At 51.7% G+C, this 20,179-nt stretch overlaps 1 long non-coding RNA gene across 1 annotated transcript; it reads right to left on the bottom strand.

Annotated features, from left to right (window-relative positions):
- Positions 1-205: 205 nt before the first annotated feature.
- On the bottom strand, positions 206-936 carry LOC123608359. Its single transcript, XR_006717206.1, has 2 exons — positions 788-936; positions 206-371 (listed from the first exon to the last, which is right to left on the bottom strand). It is a non-coding gene; the product is annotated as an uncharacterized LOC123608359 (long non-coding RNA).
- Between the last annotated feature and the right edge of the window lie 19,243 nt (positions 937-20,179).

Genomic DNA, 20,179 nt, shown 5'->3' with positions numbered 1-20,179 from the left:
CTGCCTGGGGGCCCTGCCAGCCCAGTGGGTTTGGTTAAGGCAGGCCCAGGTGCTACCTCCAGGATCGCAACAAGCCACCAGAAAGTGTTCGTGTATCTGAGACTGGTCTGCATGACCCTTAGCTTGTGGCTGCAGTAGAGTCAGGCCGGCAGCTGCCAACTGGTGGTTATGGACATCTCTGGTTAAATACAGTAAGAGGCGTGAATGCTTTCTTCACTCGCGCTCTTTATTGTAGACAACACCCTTCCAGACTTCAAGGCCTCACGAGGGGGAAATTAGTTTTTTCAAGGGGGAGTGGGTAAACAGGCTGGTGTGAGAGCACAGATGGATGCATCCGACCCCCTCATTTCACTTGAGGAAGCCCCCGAGGCCTTGAGACCAAAGCAAAAGTGTGAAGTGGGATTGGGGTCTGGGAAAGGAGTCCAAGCTAAGTAGGGGGAGGACAAGAAACCGTTGCACCCTTAGGTCGCACGCGAGGGGCCCCAAAGCTGGAGGCAGGGCGCTGGACGTGAGGATCCTGTCATCCTCAGCTCCCTTTCTTGTGTCTCTTTCCCCCCGGCCAGCCGCTAGATTCTCACCTCCTTGTACCATGAAGGAGTGGAGATCTGAGCCCCACAGACCAAGATAGACACCTGCACTGGTGTGTATACACAGGATGGTGGCCTTCCACCCCTGCCTTCCACGGAGATTTCCCCTCCTGGGCGTTTGGACAGACAGCCGGGAGCAGATGTGGGCACTGCTGAAGCCCGGCCGGGGCGGCACCGGCTCTGTGTTCCTTAGTGCCTACCTCCTCAGTGTCCTCCTTGGGATTTCCGTCACCCACTGCTCCTTTAAGTCGAGATTCTTGGGGCGCCCGGGTGTCTCAGTCGGTTGAGCGTCCCACTTCGGCTCAGGTCATGATCTCTCAGTTGGTGAGTTCGAGCCCCGCATCGGGCTTGTGGCTGTCAGCGCGGAGCCTGCTTCAGATCCTCTGCCTCCCTCTCTCTCTGCCCCACCCCTGCTCACTCTCTGTCTCCCAAAAATGAAGAGAACATTAAATCGAGATTCTTCCTTCATTGTTTGGAGCCACTGACTTGGATGAGAATCTGATATACACTCTGGATCTTCCCCCTCCCCCCGCAACACATAGTCCCCTAGAAAGGAACCCCAAGTTTAACATTCCTGCTCCCAGCCCACACCCCCTTCCCCACCTCAGAGCCCATTCCCCTCCCCTGCCTCTCCCAGCCACCTGGCATATCAGCTGGAACTGCTAGAAAGAGCCCCTTGGAGTCACCTGTCCCTCACCTGCTGGGACCCGCACCTCTCAGGGTCCAGCCCCCACCCCCCCTCAGGCTCCTTTAGCCTCATCTTTTTTCTTTGCTCTCTCTTTTCCGAGGGGGGCAGTGGAATTTATACAATATTTAAGCAGCCAGAGCCGAGTCCGGGAAGATATTATTAATGTAAAAGGGACGGGCTGCAAATGCTTTTGGACCTGGTTACAATTAGAGGGTGATTTTTCTAAAGGTCAATGAATTCAGATAATATCCACAGGGGGGAGAGAAATTTAATACCTTTTTAGTGAATTAATTAATTATAATATTATATCGGCTTGGGGTTCTTTTCCAGAGTGATTAAGGGAGCGATCCGTCTTCTGTGAGGCCGGGGAACGGCGCCCGCCGCCAGCGAGGACCCTGTCTCGGGGCTCAGGATGGGGCCCTTCCTTCTCCTCTCAGCCCTGCAGCGGCCAGGGAGTTGGAGGGGGTGGTGGGCAGCAGGGGAGGCACGCCGGCCCCGGTCTGGATGAGGGCAGGCACAGAGACACAGTGCCCTTTCCCCTCAGCCTGTGTCCGCAGGCCCAGCCCTCCTCCTGCTGTCTTATCACAGGAGAGCTGAGGCATGAGTTATGGCCTCCTCCTTTCCATTTGGAGAAACCGAGGCCCACAGGAGTCAGAGACCTGCCCGGAGCCCTACTATGAGTTAAGGCAGACTGAGGTGGCACAGCTGGCTGGAAAGAACGAGAAGACTCCCTCCACCACCCTGCCCCCCCATCCCCACCTCCCAAACCAGGCCTTCTGGAAAATCTGTTCGGCTGGCCAGCGGCCTGTGGGGCCGCCTGTGGATTCCTGGTCAGAAAGAGGATCTTCAAGTGCGTGGCCTGTGCCCAGGCTCAGCTCCTACAATGACGATGGCCCGCGAGGGCTGATAGGTCAAGTAGCCGCCAGGCTTTGGTGAAGGAATAGCTACATTTCTGTCCCTGGAGGGACCAGAGACAGGCACTTTCCACCCGCTTGGTCATTCACTCAGGTGTTCGATCATTCATTCATTCAACTCACCTTTGTGGCACGCCCGCTCTTGTGCCCTCACCGACCGAAATAGCCCTTCTCGAACCCCCTGCCCACCTCGTCCTGAGCCCCACTGCTCGTTGGTCTTTGCTTCACTCAGCACCCACTTTGAGCGGCCCCCTGCTGGGTGCTGGGGACACTTGGGTGGCGAAGGGGCGGCCCCTGCTCTCTAGAAGCCAGTCTCCGCAGCAAGCGGGGGCAGGGAGACAGAGGCAGAAGCCGTGGGGAGGACTCAGCCAGGGGTTGGAAGGGAGGGGTGACATTAAGCTGAGCCGTGAGGAACCAGGCTGACAAGGAGAGGGAGGGGGCATTCCAGACATGGGGCAAGGGCACGGTATGAGGAGGCTGCCCCTGCCCTCCACCCACGGGCCCAGGCATGCTAACCGGAAGACCGTCCCAAGGGCCGCAGGTTCTGGGTCCAGGAAGGGAGGGGTGGGTAGCAAAGCCAAACAGACCTGGTTGTGGGCTCTGTATGTCATGGAGGGGACACGTCTCTGTGCCTTGGTTTCCTCTCCTGTAAGGAGGGGGAGGATATACCTCCCGAGAGGATACAGGAATAACTGAAAGGAAGCGCTGGGCCCAGCATCTTGCCCACGATGTGGCTTCTGGCAGCACAGCCTCAGACGGCCCTTGAGGGGTGGGTGGGTCAGGGCCCTGCCCTGGTTGTGCCTTCGATTCCTTTTCCCTGGGGTCGGGGGTGGACCAGCAGAGGTCCTGGCCTGGAGACCTTTCCCGGCCAGGAGGAGACCAGCATTTGCCTGCCCTCCTCGCTCAGCCCCCTTGTTCCCCTCCCTTCTCCATCCCTTCCCTCTCCGCCCCCCCCAGCCCCTCCCCCAGCCTCTCCTCCCTTTCCGTGTGCAGCGGGCTGGGGAGGGCCTTCCCATTGTACTATCTTTGGGCCCTAAATTAAAATTGATGACATCTTGAAATGAGCAGTGAGGGTAATTTTGCTTCTGAGCCGGGATGCTAATGAGGCCCCTTAATGGTGCCAACGCGGAGCTGACGGGTCGTGTGTCACGCGCAGCGGCGAGGGGGGTAATGGCCGAGGTAAGTGCCGGTAATTACACCCTGTCTCGCTGTATTTTGGCAGGCCTGGTGGGAGAGCGGGGGCTCAATCACCGCCGGCGGGGCCACCCCCCACCCTCCGCGGGCCTGACAGCCAGAGATACCCCCCTCAACCCCACCCAGAACCAGGGGCCTGGGGCACAGCCCCTGCGCGCACATACAGCGTGGGACACGGCACACGCGGTCACACACGCTACCATCACACCACTGTGCACCCCCACCGGCTCACCCCCACAGCTTGGGCACACCCCCCCCCTCCCGTCCCGGGTGTGCACTCAACACTCACACCCATGCTCATCCGTCCTGCTCTCCCCCCCCCCCCCCCCGCTCCCCACTCCACACTCTGGCCACACACGGACACACGCTCAGGACACGCACACGTACATGTGCGCACAAACACGTCCTCAAGCAGCGTGCCCGCATCGCGTGCCCGCTGCGCGCCCGTCTGTTATCTCGACTCCTCCTGGCCCTCCTTCCAGGCAGGCATCCTTACCCCCTCCTTGCGGTTCAGGAACAGCTTTGGGAGACGGAGCCTTTGTGCCAGATCGCGCAGCCGCAGGGGCTGGGCCTCCTGCACGTGGCAATCTTGGCAACCACACTTCCTGTTATGTACACCCGCACATGTGCCTCTCAGTGTGCACGCACGCGCGTGCCTGCACGCGTACACGTATCTACCGCACACAGATCCCAGAGTTCCTCTGGACACGCACACGCACGTCTCAGTGCGTGTGCAGGTATTCACCAGAGCACTGTGGGCACACACGTACGCACGGGGGTGCTTCGCAAAGGCAGATACACGCACGAGTGTGCCGGCGTGGATCACATAATGTTCACACACACACACACACACACACACATGCATACACAGTGCACTAGCCATGAAACCACTCCAGGCTCCAGCGTCTCGATTTCTTAAATGTTTATTTATTTTGAGAGAGAGAGAAAGAGAGAGAGAGAGTGTGCGCGAGCAGAGAGAGAGGGAATCCCAGGCGGGCTGTCAGCGCACAGCCTGACTCGGGGCTCGATCCCACGACCCTGGGATCATGACCTGAGCTGAAAACAAGAGTTAGACGCTTAACCGACTGAGCCACCCGGTGGCCCCAGCAGCACCTCAATCGCTAAAGAAGAGGAAATAAGTCCTCTTCCATGTCCTCTGCAGTATTTGTTGTTAAGACAGACCAACAGCCACACAAAGGAGTGAGATGTCCCCTCCCACAACCCCCCTGCAGAAACACACACACACACACATTCTACACGTGTGCACACACACCGAACACGTGGTGTCTAAGCTCTGCATACGCGCAACGTGCAGCCTTTAGACACATCTCTGCACACACACTATACGTGTGCAAGGAACACATGCTCAGCCCTGGTGTAGAGCCCCAAGTGTACCTACCGGTGAAGCTGGAGCCCGTGGGTACTTGTCAGATATATATCCTGCCCACCGCCCCCCTGCCAAACATTTATCAACTTATAATTACAGTACGGGGTAAAAGCATGGGCTTTGGAGTTTGACTGCTTAGGTCTTTGGCCTGGGCCCATCATTTTCCTTGCTGTGTGACCTCCGGCAAGTTACTTAACTTGTCTGTGTCTCACTTTCCTCCTCTGTAAAATGGGGGTAGTGATAGTGAGCCTGCTACCATAGGGACGTTGTGAGGGTCAAAAGAGTTAACAGATTGTAAAGCACTTAGCGCCCCAGTAAATGTGGAGGCGATGTGTCTGGTTATGACAAAGGGTGCATGTCAGGATAGGACGAGCGCCGAGGAGCGGGCGGCGAAGGCAGAAGAGGCTGTGCCCACCTCAGGCTGGGGTAGTCAGGGAGGGCTTCTTGGAGGAAGAGAGATTTGGGCTGGGCCTTGAAGAAGAACCGTAGCCACTGTTTATGGAGCACCTACTCTGTGCTGGGCCCCGTGCTAAGTGCTTTGTATGAATGAATCCCAGGAGTCCTCCGCGACCCCCAAGAGGCGGGTACTGCCGTGTCCACCTTATGCCTAGGGAGAAAAAGGCACAGAGAGCCTGGACAACTTGCGCAGGGACAGGAAGGCTTAGGGAAGAGGGACGCAGGGCTGGGGGATTCCAGGTGGGAGAGCGGCATGTGACAGAAATAGAGAAACAGATGGTAAAACACCCCAGAGGGCCTTCCTTGACACACTGTAACAGTTTCCAGATAATGAGAAGCCAGTGAGCATCTGGAGGAACGTCCTGACCTACTTGCTGTGTCTCTTGCAGCCACACCAGGGACCTGGGGGGGGGGGGTGGCGGTGTGGGTGGCTGGCACTGCCCACAGCATGCCAGGACAGGGGCAGTGCTGGGCATCGTCACGCTCTCGCCCTCCAAGGACCCAGTTAGGGGAGGGGTATGGCATCTGAGCATCTTGGCCCTGGAGACCAGGCCTGGCTGTCTGGAAGGGCACCTGATGAGGACTCCGGGAGGGCCAGGAGCTGTGGGAGGAGGCGACAAGGGGCAGTGAGCAAACCTCTGCCCATCCCATCCCGAAGCCAGCATGGTCGTGCCCCAGGCGCTGGCTCCCCAGGACTCCTCAACGAGGAATAAGCTTCTCGTCAGGGTGTCCAAGGCTCTCCTCAGACAGGCCGCCATATTCCTCTTGGCCTCATGTCCGTCACACTGCCCCAGGGCCTGACAAGCTGTCTACTCACCATCCTTGACAAGATCACAGATGTTTTTCTCCCTCAGTGTTTGCACGAGCTCTTCCTGCTTCTGGTGTGTTTTTCAATGCCCAGCCAATGTGACTGTCCCAGCCTCTACGAAGCTCTCAGCTCAAGCATCGGGGGACCCTGTCATCCTGGGAGTCTCAAGTCTTTAGGCCAGTGGCAGGAAACAGAGAATGGAATACACCGCCTCTGATTGGGTAGTTCTTTGGAGAGTTGGCCTCTGCCCCTGTTCCCTGCCCGTCTATAGTTTCCTCTCTCTCACCTGCTCCCAATCTACTCGTCACCTGTACAACCTCCGCCCCAACAGGCGGCCTTTACCGCAGACACTGAGGTGCTGTTCCTGCAACACGGGTCCCTTGGCCATGCCTTTGCTCATACTCTGCTTGTATCCCAGTGGGTCCCAACCCCGCCCAGCTGAGACCCAACTTGGAGGCCACACTCCCACACAAGTAATGTCTGCCCCTCCTCACCCCGTGAGGCCCTCCTATCACAGCACCCTCCTCCAACCCAGAGGAGCATGGGAGGAGCCTGGTGGGGCAGGAGAAGCACCCCCCACCGCCACGTGGGTTAGCATCCCAACGCCTCCCCTTCCTTCCTTCCTTCCTTCCTTTGTTTGAGGCACTTTTTTTTTGAAGTTTATTTATTTTGAGAGAGAGAGAGAGAGAGAGAGAGAGTGAAGGGGCAGAGAGAGAGGAAGAGAGAATCCCAAGCAGGCTCCACACTGTCAGTGCAGAGCCTGGCACGGGGCTTGAACTCACAAACCGTGAGATCATGCCCTGAGCCGAAGTCAGATTCTTAACTGGCTGAGCCACCCAGGCGCCTCCCAGCGCCTCCCTTTTCCAGTGGTGGAGGCTTGGGGAAGTCCTCCCTCACATCTCCACGCCTTTGTTTTTCTCTCTTCCTGTTGGGACAACCCGCCCCCGCCCCCTCCCAGCTGAGGACCCCCAAGATTGGCGTGTGCTGCATCTGGCCCATGGCAGGCAGGGCAGGGAGGGTCCACTGTGGGGTCATATCATCTAGAGTCCAACCAGGGCACTCTAAGAATGGAAGAAGTCACTGTTAATGACACGAGGACAACAGGTGAAAATGGACCGTTCTAGAAGAAGCAAGATGTGTGGTTGCTATATCCACACACGGTGTCACTCCCCTTCCTGTCCACACCTCCAGATGTGGATGAGCTGGGGCCTGATAGGCTTGGGCACCGAGAGGGCCTGCTTAGGATCCAGAACAGACTGGGGCAGGGGAAGTGTATAGAAAGGGTCACATCTGGGGGCAGAATTTTGGAAGAGGGAGGTGACAGCTTGGAGACAGGGAAGCTGGAGGTCTTAGGGACAGCCAGACAGTGGCCAGGAAATCTGAGGGGTGGGGGACCTCAAATCCCAGGATGCTCTCCTGGAGGTACCGGCAACCTCCATCACAGAAAATAGTAACGGCTGCCCTTGTGAGTGCTGGCTCACAAGGAAATTTTGGGGTCCTTGTGTGCTGTGGGTTTTGCTTTCCCTGGCTTAGATTTTTAGAGCAGGTCTTGGAGTCTGGAATTCCTGGGGTTTAATCCCAGATCTGCCCCTGAACTGGCTGTGTGACTGTGAATGAGTTACTTAACCTCTCTGGGCCCCAGTTTCCTCCTTTTCCTCAAGGGAGAGCAGCTGAAGTTACAGGTGTGGAGAATGGGGTGCAGTGCCTTAAGGGCCCACTTTCACGGGATCTGTGCAGGGGAGTGGTGACTCCTGGGTGACCAAACCCTGGTAGTGAGGCAGGCCCTCCCCCAAGCACTTTCCACGCATTAGCTCCAGAACTCACAACCAGCCTGCAGGGGTGGGGCAGGGTGGCGCTATCCTTATCCCCATTTTTTTTTTTTCAACGTTTATTTATTTTTTGGGACAGAGAGAGACAGAGCATGAACGGGGGAGGGGCAGAGAGAGAGGGAGACACAGAATCGGAAACAGGCTCCAGGCTCTGAGCCATCAGCCCAGAGCCCGACGCGGGGCTCGAACTCACGGACCGCGAGATCGTGACCTGGCTGAAGTCGGACGCTTAACCGACTGCGCCACCCAGGCGCCCCTCCTTATCCCCATTTTACAGACAGGGAAGCCGAGGCACAGAGAGGTTGAGAGTAAGGTGCCCAATGTCACGCAGCTGGGAAGGGCAGAGTTGGGATTAGAACCCAGGCAGCCTGTCCCTACTCCTCAAGGGCCCTGCTCCTGGCTCTACAGACAAGTTAAGCTGTGTTCCTGGGGGCAAATGGATCCAGGAGCGGCACCTTTCCGCTCGAGGTCCCGATTTGGAACATTGTGGGAACTGGAAAATTCTGCAGGAGGGCCACAGGACCAGGGGGAAGTGGCCTGGCTTCGGAGCCAGACCCAGGTTTGAAGCTGGCCCCGGCACTCAGCAGCGGTGAACCTTCTGGGTACATTCGCACCCCAGGGAGCCCGTCTCCTCATCTGGAGAGCACCTGCTCTGTTGGGTGTCGGACGTTCTAGATACCCAGCTGTGGGAGGTGATGGGCACAAGGTGGGCACTGCACGAATGCTGGTTCCATCTTCCCTCACTGCCCAAGCTGGGCCTGCCCTGGGGTCCCCTTACCCCGAGACGGCTCCAGAAAACACTTCCACCCTGATTTGGGCCAAGGGTTTTTTTTTTTTTTTTTTTTTAATTTTTTTTTTCAACGTTTATTTATTTTTGGGACAGAGAGAGACAGAGCATGAACGGGGGAGGGGCAGAGAGAGAGGGAGACACAGAATCGGAAACAGGCTCCAGGCTCTGAGCCATCAGCCCATAGCCTGACGCGGGGCTCGAACTCACGGACCGCGAGATCGTGACCTGGCTGAAGTCGGACGCTTAACCGACTGCGCCACCCAGGCGCCCCAAGGGCCAAGGGGTTTTAAAGAAGAAAGGCTGCAGGGTCCTGAACCTAAGGGGTTCAAAATGGTAGCAGTTGGTGTTGTCTATATTATTATCAAAGGGGACACCTGACTTCAGGCCAGGCCAGGCCAGTGCGATCTATTCCAGCTGCCCCCCCCCCCCCCCCAGCACCAGAAGGCATTCAGGGGCTAAGCTGGGGGCGGGGCTGTTGCCTACCATAGGCCCCTAGGGTGCCTTAACTGGTAGGTCCTAGAAAAGGGGAGGGGGAGGGGGAGGTTGCTTCCTAATGAACACTTAATGTCTGCTGTATGGCTAATCATGTGGTTCCGTGTAATTAAGAAGCTAATTAGTGCTATGTCAATTAAGCCTTAATTAGTCCCCTCTTTGGAGAAGCCTGAAAGACCCTCATGCTGGAAGCTTCTGGAATGGAAGGTGGCAGGGGGGTGGGAAGGTGGAAGCGAAGAGGGACGAAGGGTACAGAGGGGAGCCCCACTTCCTCTTGTACGTCCTCCAGTTTTGGGGTCAGTGACATTGCTGCCTGGCCCTACCCCCACTGGCTCTGGGCACGGAGGTTTTGGGGTCCTATGAGGCTCTCCCTCACTACCAGGGTTTGGTCACCCAGGAGTCACCACTCCCCTGCACAGATCCTCTGGAAGAGGGCCCTTAAGGCATCCCATTCTCCACACCTATAACTTCAGCTGCTTCCCCTCGAGGAAAAGGAGGAAACTGGGGCCCAGAGAGGCTAAGTAACTCATTCACGGTCACACAGCCAGTTCAGGGGCAGATCTGGGATTAAACCCCAGGACTTCAGACTCCACGACGTGCGCTGAAAGTCTAAGCCAGGGAAAGCAAAAGCCACAGCGCACAAAGAACCAAGCGTGATCCTCGGAGCCCTTGTCTTTGCCCATGCTGCCCATTCCCCCAATATCTGTGAGGCTCATGCCCTCCTTCATTCAGGTCTCTGCTCAAATATCAGAGAGGCTTCTGTGATCGCCCTGTATGAGATGTCACCCCACACCCCCGTCACTTGTTCTTTCGTGGCAGTCATCACTACGTGACATACGATACATTTACTCTTTTGCTTGTGGCCCCTCTCCCATCCTTGGAATGAAAATTCTGCTCAGTAGAGACTTTGCTGCTCTCTCCCCAGTGCCTGGCACTGAGTAGGTGCTCGCTAGGTATCTGTTGACTGAACGAATGAACAGCCCCGTCGTCATGCGTACGTACAGTGACCCTAAGCATGCTCGCCATAAAGAAGGTGATGGGTAAGCATTTCCTTCCCCTTCCTCCTTTGCTACCCACCCACGCCGGGCTTCCTTTGGGACGCCCTGGCTCTCAGCCCTGGAGATGGAAGGAGCGAAGGCTGGAGAGGGTTGGGCGGGGTTCCCACCCGCCCCCTTTTCAGAGACTTCCATTGCAACTTCCTTATTTCTCTCTCCTCTGACCACCCCCCTCAACACACCCACCTGGGCACCCCATTTTCCTCTGTCATTCAACCATGACCTGCCTGGCACGATGGCTGGATACATAGCAAGGCTGGTTACCCTCCTGCGGACAGGAGGCTGTGGGTAGAGCTGCCTCTGTGCCATGCTGGACAGTGGGGCCCTGCCTGTGTGTCCATAAGGAGGACACTTGGACAATGGTCATGTTTGGAGTGTCGTGCTCGGCAGGTTTCCCTGTCACCCTTCAGCTTCCAGCCAGTTGTTTCCCAGGCTCTCCAGTCCCTCCCCCCACACACCTTGTTTCACACCCTTTACAGAGGGGTCCCTTCTGCAGGACAGCATCGTTTTGTGCTGGGGTCCGGAGCTGTCCATGGCCTTTCCTCACAGTGTGCAGAATCCCCCTGCCTTGAACCTTTCCCTCCTGCCCTGTTCAAAACCTTTAACAGCTTTACTGAGATATAATTTACAAATCCTAAAGGTCACTTGTTTTATATATATTTTTAAAATGTTTATTTATTTATTTTGAGAGAGAGCATGAGCGTGTGCGAGCACAAGCAGGGGAAGGGCAGGGAGAGAAGGAGAGAGAGGGAGACTCCCAAGCACTGTCAGTGCAGAGCCTGAGAGGGGCTCGATCCCACGAACTGTGAGACCATGACCTGAGCCAAAACCAAGAGTCAAACGCTTAACTGACTGAGCCACCCATATGCCCCAAATTCACTCATTTTAAATGTACAATGCCATGGTTTTTAGTATATAGAAGGGGTTGTGTGACCATCATCATGGTCTAATTTTAGAACATTTTCATCTCAACCCTGGATCTGTTAGCAATCACTCCCTGACAGCCACCCATCTGCTTTGTGTCGCTATAGGTAATCCGGCCATTTCATAGAAATGGGATTGCTCATTAGGTGGTCTTCTTTCATTAGCATAATGTCCCCCCCCCCCCGCCCCACCCCGCAACTCTTTTTACTTTTATAAATAATACCGTGATGGACATCAGACCTTCGAGACTGTCAGACTTTGAACATAAGACCTCAATCTTGAAAAGTTTCAGGGTAAATTTCTAGGTGTGAAATCGCTCAGACAAATGAGGAGGCATTTGGTGTGATCTACTTGTCACTTGTCACTTGATCTACTTGATCTCCTCCTCCTGATTTTGTCATGAGTGCCAACTCCGGCCTCAGCCTCCAGGAATGCCTTTGCTGGCTTGTTCCCCGATGCTTGTGGGGAGCCTGGGTTCCTTGGCGGCCTTTCAAGCTTTATTGCAGCTCCCCCCCTTCGTTTGTTCATTCCTTTTTAAAAAAAAAACTTTTTAAATGTTTATTTTTGAGAGAGAGAGGAAGAGAGAGAATGTGAATGGGGGAGGGGCAGTGAGAGAGAGACACACACACAGAATCCGAAGCAGGTTCTAAGCTCTGTCAGCACAGTGCCTAACTTGGGGCTCGAACCCACAACTGCGAGATCATGACCTGAGCTGAAGTCGGAAGCTCAACCGACTGAACCACCCAGGGGCTCCCTTCCTTCCTTTCTTCCTTTCTCCCTTCCTTCCTCCCTTCCTTTCTCCCTTCCTTCCTCCCTTCCTTCCTTCCTTCCTTCCTTCCTTCCTTCCTGGAGCACCTCAATAATTCAGCCAGCCTGGCCCCCTCACCTGCCTGAGCTGCCCGCCTCCGATTGTCTGGATGGCTCCTGTTGGCTTTGCCCCGGAACTCCAAATTCCCAAACCAAATGCCAGCTGCTCCATGCAGCTTTCCCTGACTCCTCCACCCAGAAGGACTGTCTCCAACTTCTGAGCGATGCAGAATGTAGGATGCTGGCTAGGATCATACCTCCTGCCGGACTTCCTCTGCCGGATGCGGGCAGGATGGTGGTTTTCTGGGCTAGGACAGGGTAAGCGAGGGTCAGGCCGTAGGCCTCCAGCTGTGCTTGGATGGAGACACTCCACCCCATCACTCTCAGTCATCATTGCATTTCAACAGTCCTTTCTCAGCATTTTCTGGAAGCCAGGCCCTGGGCTAGGTCTGGAGACAGGGAGATTAAGGACAAAAGGACAAAACTTTGCCTGCAGAGACCCTACAGTTTAGTGGGAGAGGAGACAAGTAAACAGGCCCTTGGAAAACAAGGCGGGGAGAACCCTGGGAACACAGCGGGGGCCCCTAGTGCTACCCCCCACCCCCGGGGGCTGGCGCTAGGGGAGGGCCCAGGGGAGCCTGCCACCTTTCACCTTTCTGCCTTCCTACCACACTGCCAGCAGCTGGAGTAGCAGGGAGGCCCGATGGCGGGGAGGGGAAACGGAACGATTAGGCTGGGAGAGGGAGGAAATGGAACAGAGAAGAGATAATTGTTCCCGTTTGACAACTTTTTCTAATTAGGGACCAATTATGTCCTCAGGTATCTAAATGGGGTCCTGGTAGATTCTCCAATTTGCTAGGTAATTACTGGCCAGTAATTCTGCCAGGATGAAATTTGGGGAAGAAATACATTATCACAACATTTTGGTTTTCTGTGTCCTGGGGGCTTTGCCCAGAAAACAAGTTAGGTGATCTGAGCTCTCTCTTCTGCCTCCCATCCCTCATGCCTTCTACCGGCTGGGTGTCCCCCTCATGGTTCCTGAGCTCCAGGAGCTCCTTGGAAACCACTGGCCAACCCTGCAAGGATATAAGGGTCGGGGCACCTGGGTGGTTCAGTCGGTTAAGCGGCCTGCTCTTGTTTTCGGCTCAGGTCATGATCTCAGCAGTTTGTGAGTTTGAGCTCCGCGAAGGGCTCTGCGCTGACAGCTCGGAGCCTGGAGCCTGCTTCGGATTCTGTGTCCTCGTCTCTCTCTCTGCCCTTCCCCTCCTCGCCCTCTGTCTCTGTCTCTCTCTCAAAAATAAATAAACATTAAAAAAAAAAATTAAAGACATCGCCAAACTGTTTTCCAGAGGAGTTGTATCATTTGACATTCCCACCAGCAACCTATGTGAGTTCCACTGCCTCCAGGGTCTTTGGTATGGCCCGTCTTTCATTTTGGCCATTTTTTGCTTATTTTATGCTTATTTATTTATTAAAAAAAATTTTTTTTAATGTTTATTTTTATTTTTGACAGAGACAGAGCAAGCATGAGCGGGGGAGGGGCAGAGAGAGAGGAAGACACAGAATCTGAACGAGGGTCCAGGCTCTGAGCTGTCAGCACAGAGCCCGACGCGGGGCTCGAACTCACAGACTGTGAGATCATGACCTGAGCCGAGGTCGGACGTTCAACCGACTGAGCCACCCAGGCGCCCCTTTATTTATTTATTTTTTTAAGTTTATTTATTTATTTTGAGAGAGACAGCGACAGCACAAGTGGGGGAGGGGCAGAGAGAGAGGGAGACAGAGAATCCCAAGTGGGCTCTGAGCTGTCAGCATGGAGCCCGATGCAGGGCTCAAACTCACAAAACTTAAGATCAAGAGTCGGACACTCAACCTAGAGCCACCCAGGGTCCCCCATTTTGGACATTTTTTTAATCAGTATATAGCGGTATCTTGTTGTGATTTTAATTTTAATTTCCCTAATGACTAATGATGTTGAACATTTTTTTTAAATTTATTTATTTTGAGAGAGAGAGAGAGCACGAGCAGGTGAAGAACAGAGGGAGAAGTAGAGAGACAGAATCCCAAGCAGGATCCTCACCGTCAGTGCAGAGCCTGATGCGGAGCTTGAACACGTGAACCATGAGACCATGACCTCAGCCAAAATCAAAAGTCAGACAGTTAATGGGCTGAGCCACCCGGGTGCCCCAGGCACATTTTTTGATGTGTGTATTTGCCATCTACCTTTTTTCTTTGGTAAATTGTCTGTTCAAATCTTTTGCCCGTTTTTATTGGGTTTCTTTTCTTTTTATTGAGTTTTGAGAGTTCCTTATTTATTCTACGTATAAGTCCTTTACCAGATGTGAATTGCTAATATTTTATACCAGTCTGTGGCTTAACTTTTCATTCTCTTTGTGTGTCTTTTGAATAGCCAGAGTTCTTAATTCTGATGAGGCTGAATTTATCAATTTTTTCTTTTATGGTTCATGCTTTTTTGTTTGTCCTGAGAAGTATTTACCAGACCCAAAGTCGTGAAGATTTTTATCTTATGTTCTCTCTTGAAATTTTTATAGCTTTAGGTTTTATATATTTAGGCCAATGATCCTAATTAACTCAATTAAATTGAGTTAATTTTTAAAAAATGTTTAAATGTTTATTTATTTTTGAGAGAGAGAGAGAGAGTAGGCAGGAGAGGGGCAGAGAGAGAGGGAGACACAGAATCTGAAGTAGGCTCCAGGCTCTGAGCTGTCAGCACGTAGTCTGATGTGGGGCTCGAGCTCACAACTTGAGCCGAAGTCGGACGTTTAACCGACTAAGCCACCCAGGCGCCCCCTGAGTTAATTTTTAAATATAGTTCAAGATATGGGTCGACATTTATTTTTTTACGGAAAAAATTGTAAAAAAATTGTTTTGTTCCAGCATCCCTTGTTGAAAAGATGATCCATGCCTTGGCACCTTTAAAGTCTGAACTGCTTTGGCACTTTGTTGAAAATGAATTGGCCATACGTGTCAGTTTCTGGACTTTCTATTCTGTTCCACTGATCTGTTTGGCTGTCAGTTCCATCAATCTATTTGTTTGCCTTGGTCACTGTAGATTTATATCAGATAGTGTAAGTCTCCAAACTGTCCTTCTTTTGCAAAGTCGTTTTGACTATTCTAAGCCATTTTTTTTCTCTATACGAATTTTATGTTTATTTTTTATTTTACAGAGAGAGAGAGAGAGCGAGCAAGAGCATAAGCAGGGGAGGAGACAGAGGGAGAGAGAGACTGGGAATCCCAAGCAGGCTCTGCACTGTCAGCACAGAGCCTGATGAGGGGCTCAATGCCATGACCCTGGGATCATGACTTGGGTTGAAATCAAGAGTTGGGAGTCTCAACCAACCCCAGCGCCCCCGCTCTCATATGAATTTAAAATTTTTTAACGTTTATTTATTTTTGAGAGAGAGAGAGAGATACAGAGTGTGAGTGGGGGAGGGGCAGAGAGAAGGAGACACAGAATCTGAAGCACCTCCAGGCTCTGAGCTGTCAGCACAGAGCCCAACTCGGGTCTTGAACCCACAAGCCGTGAGGTCATGACCTGAGCTGACACTTAACCGACTGAGCCATCCAGGCGCCCCACCGTATATGAATTTTAGTATCAGCTTGTCAATTTCCACATAAAAGCCTGCTAGACTAGGCTTTGACTGGGATTACACTGAATCTATAGATCAATTTTGGGGGAGAATTGACAGTCTCACAATATTGAGTTTTCTGATCCATGGACACAGTATAACCTTCTATTTCTTCTTTGATTTCTCTCACAATGTATTTTAATTTTGCCGTGTACTAGCCTTGTGAATCTTTTGTTAGATTTATCACTAAGCATTTCATGGTTTTCAATGCTATCATAAATGTGTTTTTGGTAATTTTGGATTGACTAGAGGTTTATCAGTTTTACTGGATTTTTCTTAAGAAATCAGCTTTTGGCTTTATTCATTTTCTTTATTGTTTTCTATTTTTTATTCCATTGATTTTTGCTCTGTTCTTTTTTTTTTTTTTAAACAGGATGCCTCTGCAACTTTATTTATTTATTTATTTATTTATTTATTTTTCAAAGTAAGCTCCTAGGACCAATGTGGAGCTTGAACTCATGACCCTGACATTGAGAGTTGCGTGCTCCACTGACTGAGCCAGCCAGATGCCCCAATTCTCTGTTCTTTATTCTTTCCTTTCTTCTGCTTATTTCAGGTTTCCTTTGCTTTTTTCTAGTTCCCTTGGGTAGGAGTTCTGATCACTGATTTGAAATCTTTCTTTTCTACTAAAGACAGGTAGTGGCATAAATTGTCCTGTAAGAACTGTTTTAGCTGCATCCTACAAATGTTGACATATGTTTTCATTTGCATTCAGTTCAGAATATTTCCTGAAGTGTGGTGGTGGTGGTGGTGGTGGTGGTGAGGTTAGGAAGCCGTGAGAGGGCCTCCCTCCCTCCTGGCCCCAGGCTGGTTTCATGGACTTGGCCTCCTCTGCACTATGCTTTCTGCCTTCTGGGCCGAAAGTCTGGGACGCTCTGCCGTGGGCTTCAGTCCTGTCAGCTCAGGCCAGGTCTGGAAGGAGCAGCAGCTCAGATTCCCAGAAGTGCGGGGTGCCAGGCTGAAAGGCTGTACAGTGAGGAACTTTCAGAGGATCATTGTGGGAAGCTCAGGAACGTGCAGATACAGATGGGTAGTCCTTCAGGGACTCTGAGCTTCTGGTACCACGATGTCAGCAGGTGGCATGAAAATGATCTCTGGGGGCCTGCATTCTTCCCAGGGGAGAGGATCTGATGGGGCCAGTTGGCCATTGTGTCTATCATTTGCCTGTTTGTCCTCAGATCCATTCCTTGTCCTTACTCTGTTCTGCTCTGCCTCACAGGGATGATGGCCTTTGCTGCTCGTGTTTCTTGGGCTTCATCTTCCCTGCTGAGTTCAGCCAGTGGGGACCACTGGAAGGACATTGTGTGGCAGAAGAAAGGGAGAAGTTAGGGTATTTGTCTCCCTCTCTGTTTGCCTGGGGTGGCCTCTCCAAAGGCAGTGTGTCTTCTCTGTGCCTCCAGCTCACCCGGGCAGCCCTCCTCCACGGGCTTAGCTTCTGCCAGGCAGCCCCTGCAGTGGTTTATCTCCTTCCACGTGGCCCTGGCTTCTGGGCTCTGGTAACACCACCTCCTCCTCTTTTCTCTCCATCTCTTCCTAGTGTTGCTAATCTCTGGGTGCATTCCCACTGCATTGGCTTCTCAGTTCTCCCACCACCCACCAAACCCATTCCCTATATTATTTTTTAGAGAGAGAGCATGGACCCTCATGTGCATGAACGTGCACAAGTGGGGGAGGGGCAGAGGAAGAGAGAGAGAGGGAGAATCTTGAGCAGACTCCATGCTGAGCAACACAGGGCTCAATCCCACAACCCTGGGATCATGACCTCAACTGAAATCAAGAGTCAGATGCTTAATTAACTGAGCCACCCATGTGCCTCTCACCCATTCCCTGTATTAAATCTTCCCTCTAACTCTCCAAACACACTCACAATTTGCAATACTCTGAATTGTCCTATTGGTCCTGACTCACAGAGCTGTCATCCAAAATGGAGTGGCCCCTTTGGCTAGAGTTTTAGGACAAGACCCCAAGAGATGGCTGTCTTCCTTCATGGCTCAGCCACCCATCCTGGTCCAACCAGGTATTATTAAGTTCAGGGCTGCCATAGAGTGTCCAGCTTCAAGGGGCACCATTCACCCAGAATCAGAGTGAATCATGGCCCCTGGAGGTTTTCAGTAGGAAGCCCCTCTCTGGGCCGTGGCATTGGTTTCACTCAATGTACAGTAAGGTGCACGGCAAGTTTTAGTAGAAAAGAACCACTTGGAGACTCTCTTCTTGAGGGCATAGGTTATGTCTTACACACCTGTCTTGTTATGGCTTCCCAGCAGCCTTTCCTTGCTTCTTCAGAAACAATACCCTCGCTTTGGGAAACTGTTCCTCCTTCCCTGTGTGTGGTTCTGATGAGACTCTCAGTTACTACAGGCTCTCCCCAACAGAAGTAAACAGACGACCCCCACCTGATCAATCAGTGTGTCCAATGCTCCTGGCAACAGGGATTGATCTAGGGAATGGACATATGATCCAGGAGAGCCATCAGAGTCCTCTCCTAGGATTGAAAAACTATACAAAGAGCCCTTTTCCTGCTGGGGATGTGCTGATACCTCTGATTCCTACCTGCCCTCCTCTCTCCTCCATTCACCAATGTGGAGAAGAATCGTTTGCAATAGGAGACACTGAGGAGCCCCAGGAATCCTTATACAAGGAGTCACAGAGATGAAACAGAAGGAAGGAGAGAGAGTGAATCTTGATGGCATTGGGTCTGCTGCTTCCACTAATTGCTGAAAATCTTTCCTTCATTTTACAAATACCAGAGTGTTCCTTACAGCTATGAGAGCCAATAAATTCCTTTGTGGCTTAAGCTGGTTTGCATAGGATTTCTGTCATTAGCATGGTAGACATAGAGCTTCTTCCTCACCAGGCAAGTGAGATTTGGGGGTAACCTCTCCATTCTCCTCATAGAACAACGAATGCCAAGAGAAGGGAAGTAGATTAGTCAGTATGGGTTTTCCCCCCCAGTTTTATTGAGAAATAATTGACATACATCACTGTATGACATTCAGTGTGATAGTTTGATTTATATATATTGTGAAATTATTACTGCAATAGGTTTAGCCAACACCCATGATCTCATATAGACACAATAAAAAGAAGGAAAAAAACCTTTCTTCTTGTGATGAAAACTCTTAGGATTTACTGTGTGTCCTATATATCACACAGCAGCGTTCGCTACAGTCCTCATGTTGTACCTTAGATCCCTAGCACTTATTTATAACTGGAAGTTTCTATCTTTTGACCACCTTCCTCCAGTTCCCCCTCCCCCACCCACTGCTTCTGGTAACCACAAGTCTGATCTCTTTTTTTATGACTTTTTTTTTTTTTTCAGATTCCACATAGAAGCGATCATAAGGTACTTGTCTTTCTCTGTCTGACTTATTTCACTTAGTGTAATGCCTTTAAGGTCCATCCATGTTCTTGCAAATGGTAGGATTTCCTCATTTTTTATGGCCGAGTAATATTCCATTGTTCATATATACCGCTGCTTCTTTATCCACTCATCCATCGATGGATAGTTAGGATGTCTCCATGTTTTGGTTATTGGACATAAGGCTGCAATGAACATGGGGGTGCAGATATCTTTTTGAGTTAGTGTTTGTTTCCTTTGTATATATTCCCAGAAGTGGAATTGCTAGATCATAGGGAGTTCATTTTTTGAGGATCCTTCATACAGATTTCCATAGTGGCTGCACCAATTTATAGTCCCATCAGGAGTTCACAAGGGTTCCCTTTTCTCCACAGTGACCCCAGCATTTGGTATCTCTTGTCTTTTTGATGATGGCTATTCTAACAGGCATGAGGTGATATCTCATCATGTTTTTTTTTAATTAATTAATTTAGGGGTGCTTGGGTGGCTCAGTCAGTTAAGCGTCCAACTCTGGTTCAGGTCATGATCTCATGGTTCGTGAGTTCGAGTCCCGCGTCAGGCTCTGTGCTGACAGCTCTGAGTCTGGAACCTGCTTCAGATTCTGTGTCTCCCTCTCTCTCTACCCCTCCCCTGCTTGTGGTCTGTCTGTCTGTCTGTCTCTCTCTCTCAAAAATAAACATTAAAAATTAATTAATTATAATTTTTTTAAATTTTAGAGCAAGGGAGAGGGGCAGAGGGGGAGAGAAAGAGAGAGAGAGAGAGAGAGAGAGAGAGAGAGAGAGAATCTTAAACAGGCTCCACACTCAGGGTGGAGCCTGATGAGGGGCTGGATCTCATGACCCTGGGATCATGACCTGAGCTGAAATCAAGAGTTGGATGCTCAACCAACTGAGCCACCAGGTAGGTGCACCTCATTGTGGTTTTAATTTGCATTTCCCTAATGACTAGTGGTGTTGAGCCTGTTAATATACCTGTTAGCCTTTTGTATATCTTCTTTGTGAAAACATCTATTCAGGTCCTCAGCCCATTTTTAAATTGGGTTATGTTTTTCCTTACTATTGAGTTGTGTGAGTTCTTTTTTTTTTTTTAAGAGATAAAGAGAATCTTTAATTTTTTTTTTTCAACGTTTATTTATTTTTTTTGGGACAGAGAGAGACAGAGCATGAACGGGGGAGGGGCAGAGAGAGAGGGAGACACAGAATCGGAAACAGGCTCCAGGCTCTGAGCCATCAGCCCAGAG

Source organism: Leopardus geoffroyi, chromosome B2, assembly GCF_018350155.1.
Source record: "Leopardus geoffroyi isolate Oge1 chromosome B2, O.geoffroyi_Oge1_pat1.0, whole genome shotgun sequence".
Classification (NCBI taxonomy): domain Eukaryota; kingdom Metazoa; phylum Chordata; class Mammalia; order Carnivora; family Felidae; genus Leopardus; species Leopardus geoffroyi.
Note: the sequence above shows the minus strand (reverse complement) of the source record. Positions and strands in the feature narration are given on the sequence as shown.